Source organism: Lagenorhynchus albirostris, chromosome 10, assembly GCF_949774975.1.
Source record: "Lagenorhynchus albirostris chromosome 10, mLagAlb1.1, whole genome shotgun sequence".
In the NCBI taxonomy this organism is placed as follows: Eukaryota; Metazoa; Chordata; class Mammalia; order Artiodactyla; family Delphinidae; genus Lagenorhynchus; species Lagenorhynchus albirostris.
The window spans coordinates 63,746,615-63,765,068 of record NC_083104.1 but is presented as its reverse complement, the minus strand read 5'-3'; the positions used below and the strand labels follow the sequence as shown (position 1 = coordinate 63,765,068).

The 18,454-nt window shown below is 40.5% G+C and overlaps 1 protein-coding gene across 4 annotated transcripts in view; it reads right to left on the bottom strand.

Annotated features, from left to right (window-relative positions):
- ZBTB9 (zinc finger and BTB domain containing 9) overlaps nucleotides 1-18,454 on the bottom strand; it is a 68,723-nt gene that overhangs the window by 45,537 nt on the left and 4,732 nt on the right. Inside the window, exon 3 of one of the 4 annotated variants that reach the window (XM_060162595.1) lies at nucleotides 11,344-11,600. The exons of the other annotated variants lie outside the window; for them this stretch is intronic. The gene's annotated coding sequence lies outside the window, so the exon portion shown is untranslated. Of the gene's footprint in view, nucleotides 1-11,343; nucleotides 11,601-18,454 lie in introns of those variants that run through there. 4 annotated transcript variants of the gene reach the window in all.

Genomic DNA, 18,454 nt, shown 5'->3' with positions numbered 1-18,454 from the left:
GTAACTGGCCTGAATTAAAATTGAAACTGGGAAAAAATACATATGAAGTCCAAATGATAATTCTTTTTTTCTAATAATAGTTTTGAGGGATAATGGAGTGAATCTGAAAGAGCATGAACTTTACAATCATCCAGACCTGGGTTTTAACTAGGGTTCCCCAATTAGCTATAAATTAATGACCTTGTTGCAGTTTCTGCTCCATAAAATAGGACTATCACCTTCCTTGCAGTTGTTATGAAGGTTAAAGATAATATAAGTAAAGTGCTTGGCACATGGAAGAAGTTTTTGATATTATTCCCTTGTGTGATTCTTGCCAGGGTTTGATGGCTTAAGCATGTCACTCTGGTGGGTTTTTTGTTTTGTTTGTTTATTTTTACACGGCATGACCTGGTGGATCATTCTCGCCCTTTTATGTATTCTTTTCAATGTGATTTTATTCTCACCTCGTCTTGAGACACACCATCATATGAGTTAATTTATCTGATCTTCACAATAGCCTATGAAGGTCTGTCTCAAGGTCATCAACATGAGCTCACAATCCAAAATCAGAAAACCTACAAGGAAATAATCCACAATGAATGAGAGTTTGCCTACATAACAAACAGCAGAATTAGACCCTCAAGCACTTCAGACAATGGAATTACAAGATTCAAGCTATAAGTATGATTAAAAATGATTAGTCATAAAACACAGAATCATGCTTCCCTGGTGGCACAGTGGTTAAGAATCCACCTGCCAATGCAGGGGACACGGGTTCGAGCCCTGATCCGGGAAGATCCCACATGCCGTGGAGCAACTAAGCCTGCGAGCTACAGCTACTGAGCCCACACACCACAGGTACTGAAGCCCATGCACCTAGAGCCTGTGCTCCGCAACAAGCCACCGCAATGAGAAGCCCACGCACCACAACAAAGAGTAGCCCCTGCTCACCACAACTAGAGAAAGCCCGCATGCAGCAATGAAGACCCAGTGCAGCCAAAAATAAAATAAATTTAAAATAAATTAAAAAAAAACAGAAACAAAGAATCAAAAGCATGAAATAAACAGAATGCTATAAAAAAGATTAGCCAGGTATCAATGATTACAAATGACGAATATAAACTCAATGGATTGGTTAAACAGAAGATTAGAAGTAGCTGAAGTTAGAATTGGACATTGAAAGATAAATCTGACAAAAGTATCTAAAATGTAGACCAGAAAGATAATGAGATGAAAAATGTGTAAAAGAGAGGAAGAGGCATGGTGGATAGAATGAAATGTTCTAACAAATGCCTGAAAAAATTTTGAGCAGGAGAGAATAGAGAGAATGAGGGGGAGTGGAGAAAAAGGCTCATTTATTTACAGATTCATTCAACAACTATTTATAAGCACCTAATGTATGTCAGGCACTATTTTAGGCTCTTAAAACAGATAATGACATGATGAGAACAGATCATGGTTGATCATCATCCAGAACTGATTTTGGACAAGAATTCTCAGTGTCAGGAAATGAGTCCCAAGAGACACTAAATCCTCACCCAGATACATCAGAAAGAAACTGAAGAACTCAAAGACTGGGGGAATATTTGAAAAGAAAGCAGAAAGAAAACATGTTTTCCACAAAGCAGTGAAGCCCAGACAAATAGCAAATTTCTCAACAGCAACTACAGAAACCAAAAGACAGTGCACTACTATCTTCATAGGTCTTGGAGGAAATATCTGGCAACTTAGACCATTAGACTAAGCTAAACCATCATTCGAGAATGAAGGTGACTTGAACAAGCCCCCAGTATACAGTCTACTCCTGTTCAGGTTTACCTAAATTCTTATTGATTTTTTAGACAGTTGGAGAAATATGAATATAGACTTAGTATTAGATGGTGTAAGGAATTATTGTGTTATTAGTGATAGTGATATTGTGGTTAAGTAAGAAATGTCCTTATTTTCATAAGATGAATGAATACTCAAGAATTTAGGGGCAAAATGTCATGATGTGTGTAATAACTTTTAAAAAACCACAATGAGATATTATTTCACATAATGATATTGGCAAAAGTAAAAAAAAAAAAAATCTGAAAATACCAAGCATTGGGAAAAAGAAATATCTAGCTGCTGCTGGTGGAGGTGTAAATGGGCAAACTGGAGAGTAATTTGGTATCAAGTAATTTGGAAAAGCTGAAGATGAAATTGCCTCCTACCCAGCAGTACTACTCTTTAGATTTATATCCTAGAAAAATTCTCCTACCCGTGCAGAGGCATATTCTATGTGGTCCCAACTCATGCTAGTTAGAAGGGTTTTTATTTATTTATTTATTTAGGCTCTGCTGGGTCTTAGTTGCAGCACTTGGGATCTTCATTGTGGCATGTTTTTTCAGTTGCAGCATGCGGATTCTTAGTTGCAGCATGCGGACTTCTTAGTTTGGTATGCATGTGGGATCTAGTTCCCCGACCAGGGATAGAACCCGGGCCCCCTGCATTGGGAGTGCCGAGTCTTACCCACTGGACCACCAGGGAAGTCCCTAGTTAGAAGTTAAATGTATATGTCCACCATCTTCAGCATGCGTTTTTCCAACACTCTTCCCACTCTCTTTTTCATTGTATCCTCACTGGAATCTATCAACAGAAGTTCTGTCTAGAAAAAATCTGAAGCAAACTATTAACAAAGGACACAATTTTAGCATATAACTTTGTACAAGAATACTTATATAACAAGTGGATCAGTAAGATATTACTGTCTTCTGATATGAATATTGCATCACCTGTGATGTGATCTAGCCAATAAAGTTTGATTTAAATCTAATCAAGCCTTTGGATCCAACTCGCAGTTTAAAGGAAATCTAGAGGAAAGAGAAACATGCTAAACACCACTACATGGAAGCAATCAGACCAGAACAGAAGGTGGGCTATTTCACAGGAAAACCAGCCTTGTCTATTCAGCTAATCGGTGTCATGAAAAAAACGACTGTTCAAAATTAGAAGGGGCTTAAGGGACACAATAAAGAAACTAATGCAGGGACTTCCCTGGTGGCACAGTGGTTAAGAATCCGCGTGCCAATGCAGGGGACACGGGTTTGACCGCTGGTCCGGGAAGATCCCACATGCCGTGGAGCAACTAAGCCCGTGCGCCCCAACTACTGAGCCTGCACTCTAGAGCCAGCGAGCCACAACTACTGAGCCCACGTGCCACAACTACTGAAGCCCATGTGCCTAGAGTCCATGTTCAGCAACAAAGAGAAGCCACCGCAATGAGAAGCCCGCGCACCACAACAAAGAGTATCCCCCGCTCACCGCAACTAGAGAAAGCTCGCACGCAGCAACGAAGACCCAACGCAGCCAAAAATAAACAAATTTACTAAAAATAAATAAATTTATTAAAAATAAATAAACAAACAAATAATAAAGAGACACAGTGGGACTTCCCTGGTGGTCCAGTGGCTAAGACTCCATGCCCCAATGCAGGGGGCCTGGGTTCAATCCCTGGTCAGGGAACTACATCCCACATGCTGCAACTAACAGTTCACATGCCAAAACTAAAGACCCCACATGCTGCAACTAAAGATCCCGTATGCAACAAAGATCTATGCAACAAAGATCCCGCACGTGGCAACGAACACCCCGCATGCCGCAACTAAGACCTGGCACAGCCAAATAAATAAACATTAAAAAAAGAGAGAGAGACACACACAGAAACGTTGAAAATAAATTGACAAAAATTAACCAAAAGAAAAAGCATTATTAGAAATGAAGGGGAGGGGCTTCCCTGGTGGCGCAGTGGTTGGGAGTCCACCTGCCAATGCGGGGGACGCGGGTTCGATCCCTGGTCCGGGAGGATCCCACATGCCTCTGAGCGGCTGAGCCCGTGCGCCACAGCTACTGAGCCCACGTGCCACAACTACTGAGGCCCACGCGCCTAGAGCCCGTGCTCTGCAGCGGGAGGCGCCACCGCGATGAGAGGCCCGTGCACATTGCAACGAGGGGTGGCCCCCGCTCGCTGCAGCTGGAGGGAGCCTGCGTGCAGTGGCGAAGACCCAGCGCAGCCAATAAATAAATAAATAAATAATTTTTAAAAAAAAGAAATGAAGGGGAATCTCTACATAATCACAGATGATAAAATTCATAAGGAGGAATTAATAATTCTTAATTTGTATGCACAAAATCATAGTCTATAGATATAAAAAGCAAAAACTGACAGAATTATAAGGAGACGTTTATAATTTCTAACGACAATGGGAGATTTTTAACATATCTCTCAGAAATTTCTAGATCAAGCAAAGTAAGAAATATATTAGCACACCATAGATTAGCAAACTTGCATACAATTATAGAATTTACATTCCTATCAAGTACACATGGGACATTTACAAAAACGGCAAAAATTCACTATGTATTAGGACACAAAATAAGTCTTAACAAATTGCAAGGTTATTATCATATAAGACCATATGCTTAGACCACAAAGCAACTAAGCTAGAAACCTATTTTTTAAAGATATTTTTAAAGCTCCATATTTTTATAAATTTGAAATACAGACACACAATTTCTAGATGAGTCACAGGTCCAGTAAAAGATACTACAGTAAAGAGATTATATATGGACAGTAGCTGCGGTCAGAATAACCACCAGATTAAGTTTATGATCGTCCACAATGATTTTTCTAAGATCCACCTGACTTTTGTAGAGGCCAAACTGTGAATTAAGTGGGGAGGGTTAAGAATCACGACCCCTGCATTTCCCCCAGGGATGCAGTATTGCTTCTGGTTCACTATCTTGGTAAGGGGTGGAAGTTCCAGACACTTCCACTTAGCCCTCCCTACCACAGTTGACCCCATAATGATCCCATAGGGCAGAGGCAATGTGGGGATTCATCCAGCTGCCAAATATATCTAATCCAATTATACTTCCAGTAACCAGGGAAATAACCACAGGTCTGGATATTTCTTTTTCCCCAGTGTACAGTCATCTAGTAAATGGCTATAGGTCCCTTCGGGAAATGCTTGGAGGAAGATTAAGGTGTTTATTTGTGGCAGCAGTGCAAGGTCCTTCCTCAAGGGAACCTGGCCTTTTCAAAAGCCTCTGGGTCTGTGAACTGACTTAAGCCTCGGACTGGGCTAGAGGGCATCATTCTCCACTATGGTGACTCAAGTTAAGTTTTTGGGCTACCAGACCTAGAGTTTTTCCTGTTATATAGATCAAGCAATATTCTAGTAGGCTGATTATCTATTTTGTTCCTAGGGACACCATGATCAATTAGGTATCACTAAAGATCTTTGCAGACCAGAATGTTCTGATTACTGAAATACCTGTGATGCCCTTTACGGGTGATGGTTTAGTGCTTACACTTGGCCTCTGCTACAATGGAATATCATCATCTTCATTGAAATCAGGCATCTCCTACATGCATAACTGGCCTACAATGGACAGCAACCACAGAACTTTTCAAGGGTGTAGGTGATCCCCCCACTAATACAGGCATACCTCGGAAATATCGCAGGTTTGGTTCCAGACCACCTCAAAAAAGCGGCTACTGCAATAAAGCAAGTTACACAAACTTTTCGTTTTTCCAGTGCATATAAAAGTTACGTTTACAGGGACTTCCCTGGTCGTCCAGTTTGACTTCACACTCCCAGTGCAGGGGGCATGGGTTTTTTGTTGTTGTTGTTGTTGTTTTTGAGGCAAGGAATACGACTTTATTCAGAAAGCCAGCAGACCAAGAAGATGGCAGACTACAGTCTCGAAATAACCATCTTCGAGGGCACGGGTTTGATCCCTGGTTGGGGAACTAAGGGGCTGCCGCAGGGTGTGGCCAAAAAAAAAAAAAAAAAGGAAAAAAAAGTTATGTTTACACTATAGTATATAGTCTTTTTTTTAACTATATAGTTGATGTTCACTATTACATGTCTTGGGCATACAACATAGTGATTCACAATTTCTTTTAAAAATATTTTATTTATTTATTTACTTATTTGGCTGCTGCCGGGTCTTAGTTGTGGCAGGTGGGATCTTTGTTGCGGGATCCAGGATCTTTTTGTTTTTAGTTGTGGAATGCGGGATCTAGTTCCCTGACCAGGGATGGAACCCAGGCCCCCTGCATTGGGAGCATGGAGTCTTAACCGCTGGACCACCAGGGAAGTCCCTGATTCCCAATTTTTAAAGGTTATATTCCGTTTACAGTTATTATAAAATATTGGCTATATTCCTTGTGTTGTACTATGTATCTTTGTAGCTTATTTATTTTATAAATAGTACTTTGTACCTCTTAATCCCCTACCCCTATCTTGACCCTACCCCCTTCCCTCTCCCCACTGGTAACCACTAGTTTTTTCTCTGTATTTGTGAGTCTGTTTCTTTTTTTGTTATAATCACTAGTTTATTTCTCAGATTCCACATTTAAGTGATATCATACAGTATTTGTCTTTACCATGCTGTAAACAAAAGTGCTGTCATCCAGGCTTTGTAATTCCATTTACAGAGCACAGGCAGAGTAGATTTAGCATAATTCTTAAGGGCCCTAGGGCTTTTGGAAGGGCAAATGAGCACTGGCTTCAACTTAGTCACCAGCTGCGTCAGCCCCTAACAAGAGAGTCAGCCTGTCCTTTGAAGCCAGACATTGACTACTGCTCTCTAGCTATGAAAGTCCTAGATGGCATCTTCTTCCAATGTAAGGCTTTTTCATCTGCATTGAAAATGTGTTGTTTGGCATAGCCACTTTTATGAATTAGCTAGATCTTGTGGCTAACTTCCTGCAGCTTCTACATCAGCACTTCCTGCTTCACCTTGCACTTTTGTGTCACGGAGATGGCTTCTTTTCTTAAACTGCATGAACCAACTTCTGCTAGCTTCAAACTTTCTTCTGCAGCTTCCTCATCTCCCTCAGCCTTCACAGAATTGAAGAGAGTTAGGGCCTTGCTGTGGATTAGGCTTTGGTTTAAGGGAATGTTATACCTGGTTTGATCTACTGAGACCACAGAAACTTTATCCACATCAGCAATAAGGTGCATCATGTCCGAAATCATTGGACTTCTAATTCTGCACCAATATGCGATACCCCTGAATCTGTGTATAGTTTAACTCTTACCTTGTGGTATACGTGTGTCTTATGGGAGCATCCAGGGTACTTGCTACTTCCTGCTCCCTGGTCTAAGATGTTTTCAATATAGTGGATCGGTATAATACTCTGGAGACTATCCAGGTAATCAAGGTCATGTTAGCCTATATTGTGACAGAGAGCAAGAGAGGGTGCAAGGGAGTAGCCCTGGGAAAGACCATGACTGTACACTGGTGTCTATTCCGTGTGAATGTGAACTGTTTCTGAACTTCCTTCCTGATAGAGATAGAAAAGAATACAAGTACCAGATCAAAAGCCATATACCAAGAACCAGAGGCTATGTTGGATTATCAAATAGTCCACCACCATCCACCATAAACAATCTGGTTTTTACAGGAGCCACAGTAGTGAAAAAAAAGGAAATATAACAACTGCATTAAGTATTTGAGGATGATATTAATATCTGCCATTCCATGTAGGATGCAAAACTCCTTCTGATTGATCTTGGCTTGGTGGAGGTAGGAGAGACTGTTTTGGGGGTTTTTACTTTTTTTTTCCTACCATTATGGCTCTTACTCCATAGATCAGGGAACTACTAGGAGGGTTCTATCAGAGTCTAAATAGATCCATTCTTACTATGCTTTTGGGAATTAGGGATATTACCAGAGGATTGTTCCACAGACCCATACGACCTACTGTGAAAAAAACTTGGGTCAGAACTCCATTTATCACCCCACCTTCCCTATACCATTTAATAGGAGGGCCATGATGTCGCTTTTTGTATCCTGATACCAGTATCATTCCGGATTCTAAAACCCACATCTCACAAAAGATCTTGTGGTTCCTCTTTTTTCCTGTGTACAGTTCCCTTAGTAAAGTACAACAGGGGTCCCTTTAGGATTAGAGGAACTTCTACCGTGCTGTCACAGAGTCCTTCGTCAAGATAATTCAGTCTTCTCTGGGTCTGAGAACTGGCTCTGGTCTAGCAATTGAGTGAGGGATATGATTCTTCTTTTCAGTAGCAAACATCAGCCTTTGGCTCATTCACTCTTTTTTTTTTTTTTTTTTGCGGTGCGCGTGCTTCTCACTGTTGTGGCCTCTCCCGTTGCGGAGCACAGGCTCCGGACGCGCAGGCTCAGCGGCCATGGCTCACGGGCCCAGCTGCTCTGCGGCATGTGGGATCTTCCTGGACCGGGGCACGAACCTGTGTCCCCTGCATCGGCAGGCGGACTCAACCACTGCGCCACCAGGGAAGCCCTGGCTCATTCACTCTTGATCTTTTTTTCTTTTTTGATTATATAGGTTGAGTTGATATCCTACCTGGCTTTCTATCTACCTTGCACTGGGAATACCTTGGCCTACTAGCCATTGCCACAGATCTCCGTCTCCTCCCTCTAGTTGCCATTCTTGCTTTGCTGCCTATTATGGTAATTATGTCTGCCTTGCCCCTGACAAGTAAGTCAGGGCCTCTACTCTTTCAAAATCCTATCATCTCCATTGACACTATGGACTCCAGTTCCATATCAGCCTCCTCTATGATGAATCCTAGCTTTCATAGAACAGCTACTACTGATATTCCCAACAATGTCAGTGCTCATATCTAGCGGATTTCTTATTGTTTTATTGAGGGGAGTGTCCTCTGGCCTCCCAGGGAACACAGTCAACTGACGAGTTTTTGATTTAAAGGTAAATTTATTCTAGCATGTCTACATTTTTTTTAAAGACAATTCCTTCTATTCCTTTTTTTTTAATTAATTAATTAATTTATTTGGCTGCATTGGGCCTTAGTTGTGGCACACGGAATCTTCATTGCAGCATGCAGGATCTTTAGTTGCGGCATGAGGTACCTTCATTGTGGCATGTGGGATCTTTAGTTGCGGCATGCAGGATCTTTTAGTTGCAGCATGCAGGCTTTTAGTTGCCGCATGTGGGATCTAGTTCCCTAACCAGGGATTGAACCCAGGCCCCCTGCATTGGAAGTGTAGAGTCTTAACCAGGGAAGTCCCTAGCATGTCTACATTTTAACTTTTCCAAGGCAGTTCCAGCACCTCCACCTCTCTCACTATGGGGTATTGTTTTCCCAAGCTTTAAGGAGCTTTCTCAGTGATGTACTAGGATCAGTTCCAGGTGTCTTTGCTAGGATATTAAATCCTATATCACAAAGGAGTGTCCTTATATTATTATGTCTTCCTTATCTGGTCTTATATTCCAGTCCCCTTGTTCCAGCACCCTCAAGATCCCCATCCCCTGGTACATTCTCCCAGTTATTACTGGTACATATTAACTGGATTCTGCAACTCTTTTGGTGAATAATTTATTTTCTCCCAAAGTAGAGTATTTCCCCAGTTGAGCCATAATAAAAGATCCAAATTATTAGCCTAGAAGTCACGGAGGAATTTGGGGGCAAATCTTGAAGAGGGCAGGTATCACTTACAAGGCATCTGCCGCAGATGTAGGAAGTGCAGGCTAAAAAAGAGTTGTAAATGGCCTGGTTAAGCACTGAAGGAGTTTTCCCAACCCAGAGCCGATCTGGAAAGACCTAGAGAGTAATTTTCCTTTCCTTCTCTTTCTTTTGTTTTTCCCCCCATAATATTCAAGATATCCAGTTTTCAACAAAAAATTATGAAGCATGCAAAGAAACAAGAAAGTATGGCCCATTCATGGAGGAAAAAAGAATATCAATAAAGAGATATAAATGATACAACAAACCAAACAGAAATTCTGGAGTTGAAAAGTACAATAACTGAAATGAAAAATTCACCAGAAGGTTTCAATAGGTGATTTGAGCAGAGGAAAGATGAGTGAACTTGAAAATAGGCCAACTGAAAGTATCCAGTCTGAAGAGCAGGAAAAAAAAAAAAAGGATGAAGAAAAATGAACAGAGCCTAAGAGATCTGTGAGACACCATCAGACATACCAACATATGCATAATGTGAGTCCCAAGAAGGAGAGGAGAGAGAGGAAGGGGCAGGAAAAATATTTGAAGAATTAATGGCTAACCCCCACCCCCAAACCGATTTGATAAAAGACATGAATATATACATCCAAGAAGCTCAATGAACTTCCAGTAGGAAAAACTCAAAGGGATCCACATTGAGACATATAATCAAACTGCTGAAAGCCAAAAATAAAGAGAATCTTGAAAGCAGCGAGAAGTGAATCATAATGTGCAAGAGATTACCAGTAAGTATTAACAACCTATTTTTAATCAGAAACCATGGAGGCCAAAAGGCAGTGGGATGACATAAAGTGCTGGGGTGAAAAAAAAAATGGGGGTTCCCTGGTGGTCCAGTGGTTAGGATTCAGTGTTTCAGTGCTGTGGGCCTGGGTTCAATCCCTGGTGGGGGAGCGGTGTGGCCAAATAAATAAATAAAGTGCTGGGGTGGGGGTGGAGGAAACCTGTCAACCAAGAATTCTATATCCAGCAAAACTATCCTTGAAGAATATAGAAGAAATTAAGACATTACCAGATAAACAAAAGCTGACGGAGTTAATTGCTAGGAGACCTGCTCTATAAGAAGTGCTAAGGGAGCCCTTCAGGCTGAAATGAAAGGACATTAGACAATCTACATGCAAAATGATGATTGTGGAGCCTTACCCCACATAATACACAAAAATTAACTCAAAATGGATCAAAGACCTAAAAGTGAAAGCTAAAACTATAAAACCCTTAGAAGCATGTATATTGGGAGTGATAAAGTATATTAAGAGGTGAAAGCATAAAAGGATATATGGCCATTCATACCTTTCCATTTACTATGAATATCCTATTTCCTGTGTGTGAGAAAATAAAGACAAATTATTAAAAATGTTGATTTGGAAAACTTTACCATGTTCCTTCCAAGAAACACATTCAATTGGAAGGAATAATGCTGGAAGGAACTAAGTTGGAGGAAGAAGAGTGTTATGGAATGAATTGTGCCCTCCTCTATTCATATGTTGAAACTCTAATGCTCAATGTGACTGTATTTGGAGATAAAGCCTTTAAAGAAGCAGTTAAGGTTAAATTAGGTCCTAAGGGTGGAGCCCCAATTTAGTATGAGGGGTGTCTTTGCAAGAATAGAGACACCAGGAGTGCATGTGCACAGAGAAAGGTCATGTGAGGACCCAGTGAGAAGGCAGCAGTCTGCAAGCTAAGGAGAGAGGCCTCAGGAGAAACCAAACCTGCGGGCATCTTTTTTTTTTTTTAAATAAATGTATTTATTTTGTTTATTTTTTTTGGCTGCATTGGGTCTTCGTTGCTGTGCGGGCTTTCTCTAGTTGCGGCGAGCGGGGGCTACTCTTCGTTGTGGTGCGCGGGCTTCTCACTGTGGTGGCTTCTCTTGTTGCAGAGCATGGGCTCTAGGCACACAGCCTTCAGTAGTTGAGGCACGGGGGCTCAGTAGTTGTGGCTCGCGGGCTCTAGAGCACAGGCTCAGTAGTTGTGGCACACGGGCTTAGTTGCTCTGCAGCATGTGGGATCTTCCTGGACCAGGGCTCGAACTCGTGTCCCCTGCGTTGGCAGGCGGATTCTTAACCACTGTGCCACCAGGGAAGCCCCCTGCTGGCATCTAAATCTTGAACTTAGTCTCCAGAACTGTGAGAAAATAAATATCTCTTGTTTAAGCCAACAGCCTGTGGTATTTTGTCATGGCAGTCCTAGAAGACTAATACAAAGAGCCACTAATACTTGACAATAAATCTTTAAAGGAAAGTTTATATCATGTAGACAGAATGGCTGCTATTGATTACAAGAGATCATGATCATGACAAGTGTAGAAAAATCACATTCAAAAATGCAATCTCCAGCACAGTCTAGGGTTATCAGAAGCTGCATAACACAAGCAAAGGGAATGTTAACACCTGTACACTTTGAGTTTCTGGTCATGCTTTGTCAATACTTTCAGAAGCTGATTCACAATCATCCACTTCTGATGACTCCATTGCCAAGGAAAGCAGACTATCCACCAGCTTCTTGGATCTGACATGGATGAACCTCAGACATTTACTGTTTCACTCATTTCTTCCGAAGCTCGTTCTTCGTCACCTTCCTCCACCCCTAGACACCAACAGTGACTACAGCCTCCATATCTCCCTTCTCATCTCCAAACCTCACTCAGGAAGCACTGCAATCTTCAGTAATCATGTTTAAAAACTTGCCTTGTTTATTTTATTATTGCTAAGTGTTACCTGCCTTCATTATGTGTCTTTAACATATTATTTCACTGTTCATTTACATTACAGTACACATTCGTTACAGTTAAAAGGAAAACACGATTTGTACCCTATAGGGTTACTGCACAAATAAAGTCATTAGTGAGTTAATTAAGTGTTAAACAATTAGATAGTGGGTGTTTTAAAGGCTTTATCTTAAGCAGAAAAACCTCATTGATTGTTTTATATATATGTGTGTGTATATATATTTTAGAGTGTTTCAAGTACTGAAAGAAATTGCTTGGGGTTTTTAGACGTGCTGGGAACATATATTTTTTTCTACTTAAAATAATGATGCACAGACTCCCACTACCTAAAAATTCACTGTCCAACATGTTTTTAAGAATGGATTAAATCCTCTGAGGGACGCCTGAATTAGAATATGAGGTACTAGAAAGAATAAAGTCATATCATTATTATATTGTTGTGAATATTACATTTCATTAGAGGACACATATAATCAACCACTAGTGATGCTAAAATTGATGACTCAACTTACAGTTAACACTTTCCCTCTTCAGATTGGAAAGTAATCTGTGTGGTGTTACTTTGGCTCTATATGAATGTTTACAACAATCAATCACCTATTGTTTTTTTTTTTTAATTTTATTTATTTTTGGCTGTGTTGGGTCTTCGTTGCTGCACGTGGGCTTTCTCTAGTTGTAGAGAGCAGGGGCTAGCCTTTATTGTGATGTGTGGGCTTCTCCTTGCGGTGGCTTCTCTTGTGGAGCACTGGTTCTAGGCCGCCAGCTTCAGTAGTTGTGGCTCGCGGGCTTAGTTGCTCCATGGCATGTGGGATCTTCCCGGACCAGGGATCGAACCCATGTTCCCTGAATTGGCAGGCGGATTCTTATCCACTGCGCCACCAGGGAAGTCCCTCAACTATTGGTTTTAACACCAGTTGATAATCCTTGCCTGAATCAATAATTTCATTGGAGTTTGTGAAACTATGTTTTTCTAATTATTTTGTTTCTTTCACATTGTTTACAAGAATTCTGTGAAGGCTTCTTCATTAACTAGGACTATTTGGTTATCCTAAAATAAATTTTTACCGGAAGAGCAAAATAACGCTTAATATTTTCCCTTTAATTACCAATTTTCAAAGTAAATGTTTTAAAAGTTACCCCAAATGGTAACTTTTGGTAACAAAAGTAACCATTGAGACTTTCTTGATTTACTCTCATTTTGAGTATCATCATAGAATAATGAATTTCACTGAATCAGTGTTAAACTCAATCATTATTCTTTTAGTTGCTAAGGTTGTAACAACTTTGTTCAGTGGGGACACTTTCATACGGGCTCCTGTGTCCTTTTGACATGACATTATCTTCTAAAGCTTTCTTGCTTCTTAACATGAAAAGGTATATCCCAGGTGCACTTTGAAAAATGTCTGCTTCTAGACATGGAATCAGCAATTTCTCCAAGAAGCCATGCTTAGTTAGTGGAATTACATAATTCCACTACATACATAAAGGAGTCTTAAAGCACACATAGTCTTGTTTGTGTCCTTAGCTCAACTTCTTTTCCCATTTTTATTGGTTTCTTGTTTATCCCAGTAGTGCTTCTTTTTGCAAACATACTTTTCTTATTTCCTCCCTACTCTTACTGTCTCTCATACAAAACAAAGCATGTTATATATATCGTTCTGCACTTTTGCTTTTTTCACTCAACAATATATGCTGGAGGACTTCCCTGGGTGGCACAGCGGTTAAGAATCTGCCTGCCAATGCAAGGGACACAGGTTTGATCCCTGGTCCTGGAAGATCCCACATGCCGCGGAGCAACTAAGCCCGTGAGTCACAACCACTAAGCCTGTGATCTAGAGGCCGCGAGCCACACTACTGAAGCTCGCGCACCTAGAGCCCTTGCTCCGCAACAAGAAGCCACTGCAATGAGAAGCCCGCACACCGCAACGAAGAGTAGCCTCCGCTCGCCGCAACTAGAGAAAGCCTGAATGCAGCAACGAAGACCCAAGGCAGCCAAAAATAAATAAATTTTAAAAATATATATGCTGGAGAGCTTTCTAAATCAATACAGAGAGCAACTGATTATTTTGTTTTCAAGATTCAAGTAGAAAGTTTTATTAACTTGGACCAGAACACAAACCAGAATGTTTAATATAAAATTTCTGATTAGATGTTCTTACTGTATATAACTATTTCCAAATTTATTTCTCAATCTTTTAAAAAAGTGACTATATATAAATACTCAAATTATAATTAATACAATTCTCTAGAGCTCATATGTGTATTTGGCATTTTTATTCAGTCCACAACTATGCATAAATATATCTATCCATAAATAACCAATGCCATGAAAACACAAGGGCTCCCCCTCTTTTTAAACTTAACTCACAATACCATTATGACAACTAAAATTTTTAACAATATAACAATAACTCCTGATATCATCAGATGTCCAGTCAGTTGTCTCATAAAGGTCATAAAATTAAAAAAAAATCTTTTTAAAAAACTTTATCCAAGTAAGGTCCACACATTATGATTGGTTAACGTCCTTTAAAATCTTTTAAACTACAGATTACCTTCCATTGCTTTTTTCCCCTTGCAGTTTTTTTTTTTGAAGAAAACTGGTTATTTATTCCCCAGAATTTCTTACAGTCTCAGTTTTGCTGATTGCATCACTGTGGTATGTTTTAACATGTTTCCCTGCCTTCTGCATCTTCTGTGAATTGGTAGTTATATATATTTTTTTTTTTTTAATTTTTTTTTTTTTTTTTTTTTGGTGGTACGCTGGCCTCTCACTGCTGTGGCCTCTCCCGTTGCGGAGCACAGGCTCCAGACGCGCAGGTTCAGCGGCCATGGCTCACGGGCCCAGCCACTCCGCGGCATGTGGGATCCTCCTGGACTGGGGCACGAACCCGTGTCCCCTGCATCGGCAGGCGGACTCTCAACCACTGCGCCACCAGGGAAGCCCGGTAGTTATATCTTGAGGCTTGATCACATTCAAGTTCAGTATTTTTGGCCAGACTAATTAATAGGTGGTGGTGGTGTTTTCCATAAGAAGCACATAAAGTCTGTTTGTTTCTTTTTTGTGCTATTAGCAGCCACTGATGCTCAACGCCTAGATCCATTAGCTCATTAGTGGTTCATTTATTTTTTTATTGTGGTTAAATATACATAACAAAATTTATAATTTAAAGCATGTTTTAAACCATTTTTAAGTGTACAGTTCAGTGGCACTAAGTAATTCATGTTGTTGTGCAACCATCACCACCATCCATCTGCAGAACTTTTTTCATCTTTCCACACTGAAACTCTGTACCTATTAAACAATAACTCCCCATTTCCTGCTCTCCCCAGCCCCTAGGCAACCACCATTATACTTTCTGTCTCTATGAACTTGACTGCTCTGAGTCCCTCATATAAGCGGAATCATACAGTATTTTTCCTTTTGTACCTGGATTATTTCACTTAGCATGTCTTCAAGGTTCACCTATGTTGGAGCATGTGTCAGAATTTCCTTCCTTTTTAAGGTTGAGTAACACTCCATTGTATATAAATACCACATTTTGTTCGTCCATACATTGGCCAGTGGACATGCTACAGACATGGTACCGTTTCTTACAAGCCCAAAAATTACAAAGCAAAACAGAGCTTATATGGAAACATACATCGCAGCAAAATCATTAAAGTTGTTTTAATTGCATGTAGAGTCAAGAACAAGAAGCAAGATCTCCATTCCCACACAAATTTGCAACAGATACATATTCTGAGCTCAAACTACAGTTCCAGCAATGTTTTTCAGACCTCAGTGCAAGTGCAAAGGAAATTTCTATATTTCATCTAACTGTGCAATTGTGGCACTTCCACCTAACCTTCAATTGGATGTGCTTGATCTACAATGTAATGATGTGGTAAGAGGCAAGTATGAAGAGAATATAAATTACAGAATTCTATAAATGCCTTTCAAGTGATGAATGTGCTCAGTTAAAATCATATGCTCTTGGGATTGATACCAGTATTTGGCAGTACTATCTGTGTGAAGACATTTTCAAAGATGAAATACATAACATTTTATTATAGATCAGCACTAACAGATGAACATTTGCAATTGATTTTAATGATAGGAAACACTAAGTCTGAACCCCATTTAAGCAACAGACCTGTACTACAAAAATTTGTGCTTAATTATTATAATTTGAATTTTGTCAATAAATTCAAAGGAATCATGGAAATTTGTTTTCCTTAATTTCTATGTACCTACATAATATCCTTGATTTTGCTTCTTAACATGCAAAGCCTAATATTTACTATCTTATCCTTTATAGAATAAGTTTGCCAATCCCTGGTCTAGAAGAACCCTGGTCAATACATGTGTCTGCCCTTGATCCACTCCCAAGTTCTATTCCTGTCTCCCACTCATTAACGGGCCTCCAATTCAACTGCTCAAGCCAAAACTCTAGAAGTCATCCCTGATTTTTTATTTTCCCACAATCTCTATATTAATCTGTTAAAACGTTCTGTCAGTCCTACCTCAAAATATAATAACAGTTTTAATCCATCTCCTTCTCTGCATATCTGCTCACCTCTTGTCTGCACTAATGAAACAGTCTAATTTGTTTCCCTGCTCCCACTCTTGGCAACCCCCCCTTTTTTTTCTTCCAAGAATCTTGCCCTTTAATGATCCAATATTCGCTCTATAGCTATAGGAATCTCTTTAAAATGTGAAAAGATTGTTACTCCCCTACTTTAAACTCTTTATTGTCTTCTCATTGCAGTTAGAATAAAATCCGCATTCCTCATCACGATGTGCAAGGCTCTATATAGCCCAGCCCACCTCTTCAATCACATCTGCAATGAACTGAATGTTTATGTCCCTCAAAATTATGTTAAAATCCTAATCCCCAATGTGATGTTACTAGGAGGTGGGGCTTTGGGGTGATTAGGTCAGGAAGGTGAAGACCTCATGAATGGGATTAGTGCCCTTATAAAAGAGACTCCAGAGAGCTCCCTTTCTCTTTGCACTATGTGAGGATACAGCAAGATGACTGTCTATGAGCCAGGCAGCAGGTCTTCATGACACTGAATCTTCTGGTGCTTGATCTTGGATTTCCCAGCCTCCAGAACTGTGAGAAATAAACTTCCATTGTTTATAAGCCACCCGGTTTGTGGTATTCTGTTACAGATGCCAGAATGGACTAAAACAACATCTCATTCCTCTCCAGGTCCACTGGTCTCATCAAATATACCTCCCTTTCTCTTCCTTGGCCTTTACATCTGCTGAACACTTTACTAGAACCACTTTCCTTGCCCTGTTTTGCATGTCTGTCTTTCTTTTCCTTTGGAATACTAGATAAATGTGTACAGTATGCCTTCCTTTTCTGTTACTCTCCACCTTATTGCCTGTTTTATTTCCTTTCCCTTTTGATGTATCTATGAAATACCTACATAACTGGTTTAAACATCTGTCTCTTAAAGTGACAATCCAGGGCCCAATCCCTGTGATACCTTCTGCTTTTTTCATCAGTGCCTGGTACACAGAAGACACTTATTGCTGAAGGAAGGCAGGAAAGAGGGAAGAAATCTAAGTGGGTCTGGGGGTGAGGAAAACTGGAGATAAAAAACTAAGGGTCATCAGTATTTAAATGCTTTAACTCAGGGGACTTCCCTGGTGGTGCAGTGGTTAAGAATCCACCTGCCAATGCAGGGGACACGGGTTTAAGTCCTGGTCCGGGAAGATCCCACATGTCGCGGAGCAACTAAGCCTGTGTGCCACAACTACTGAGCCTGCGCTCTAGAGCCCACGAGCCACAACTACTGAGCCTGCATGCCACAACTACTGCAGCCCGCGTGCCTGGAGCCTGTGCTCCGCAACAAAGAGAAGCCACTGCTCGCTGCAACTAGAGAAAGCCTGTGCACAGCAACGAAGACCCAATACAGCCATAAGTAAGTAAGTAAGTAAGTAAATAAATAAATGCTTTAACTCAGGAGAGTGGATAAAAATCACCCAAGAGTGTATCAAGTTAGAAGATGGGGGAAAGGGCTCTGAAAAACTCTAGCATTTATGAGAAAGGTAATAATTAAAACAATAACATCTAATCCTTACTGAGTGCTGTATGCTTCATTTCCCTTTTAGTTGAAAATATTTTCCCTTTATGTATGTGACCCTTCCCTGAGAGAACCGATCCCTGTAAAGGTGTGGGGAATTACTGTTCTCACTCATAATAACAGTTGACATTTATTGAGTTTACTGAGAGCAAGGCACTGTTCTAAGCAT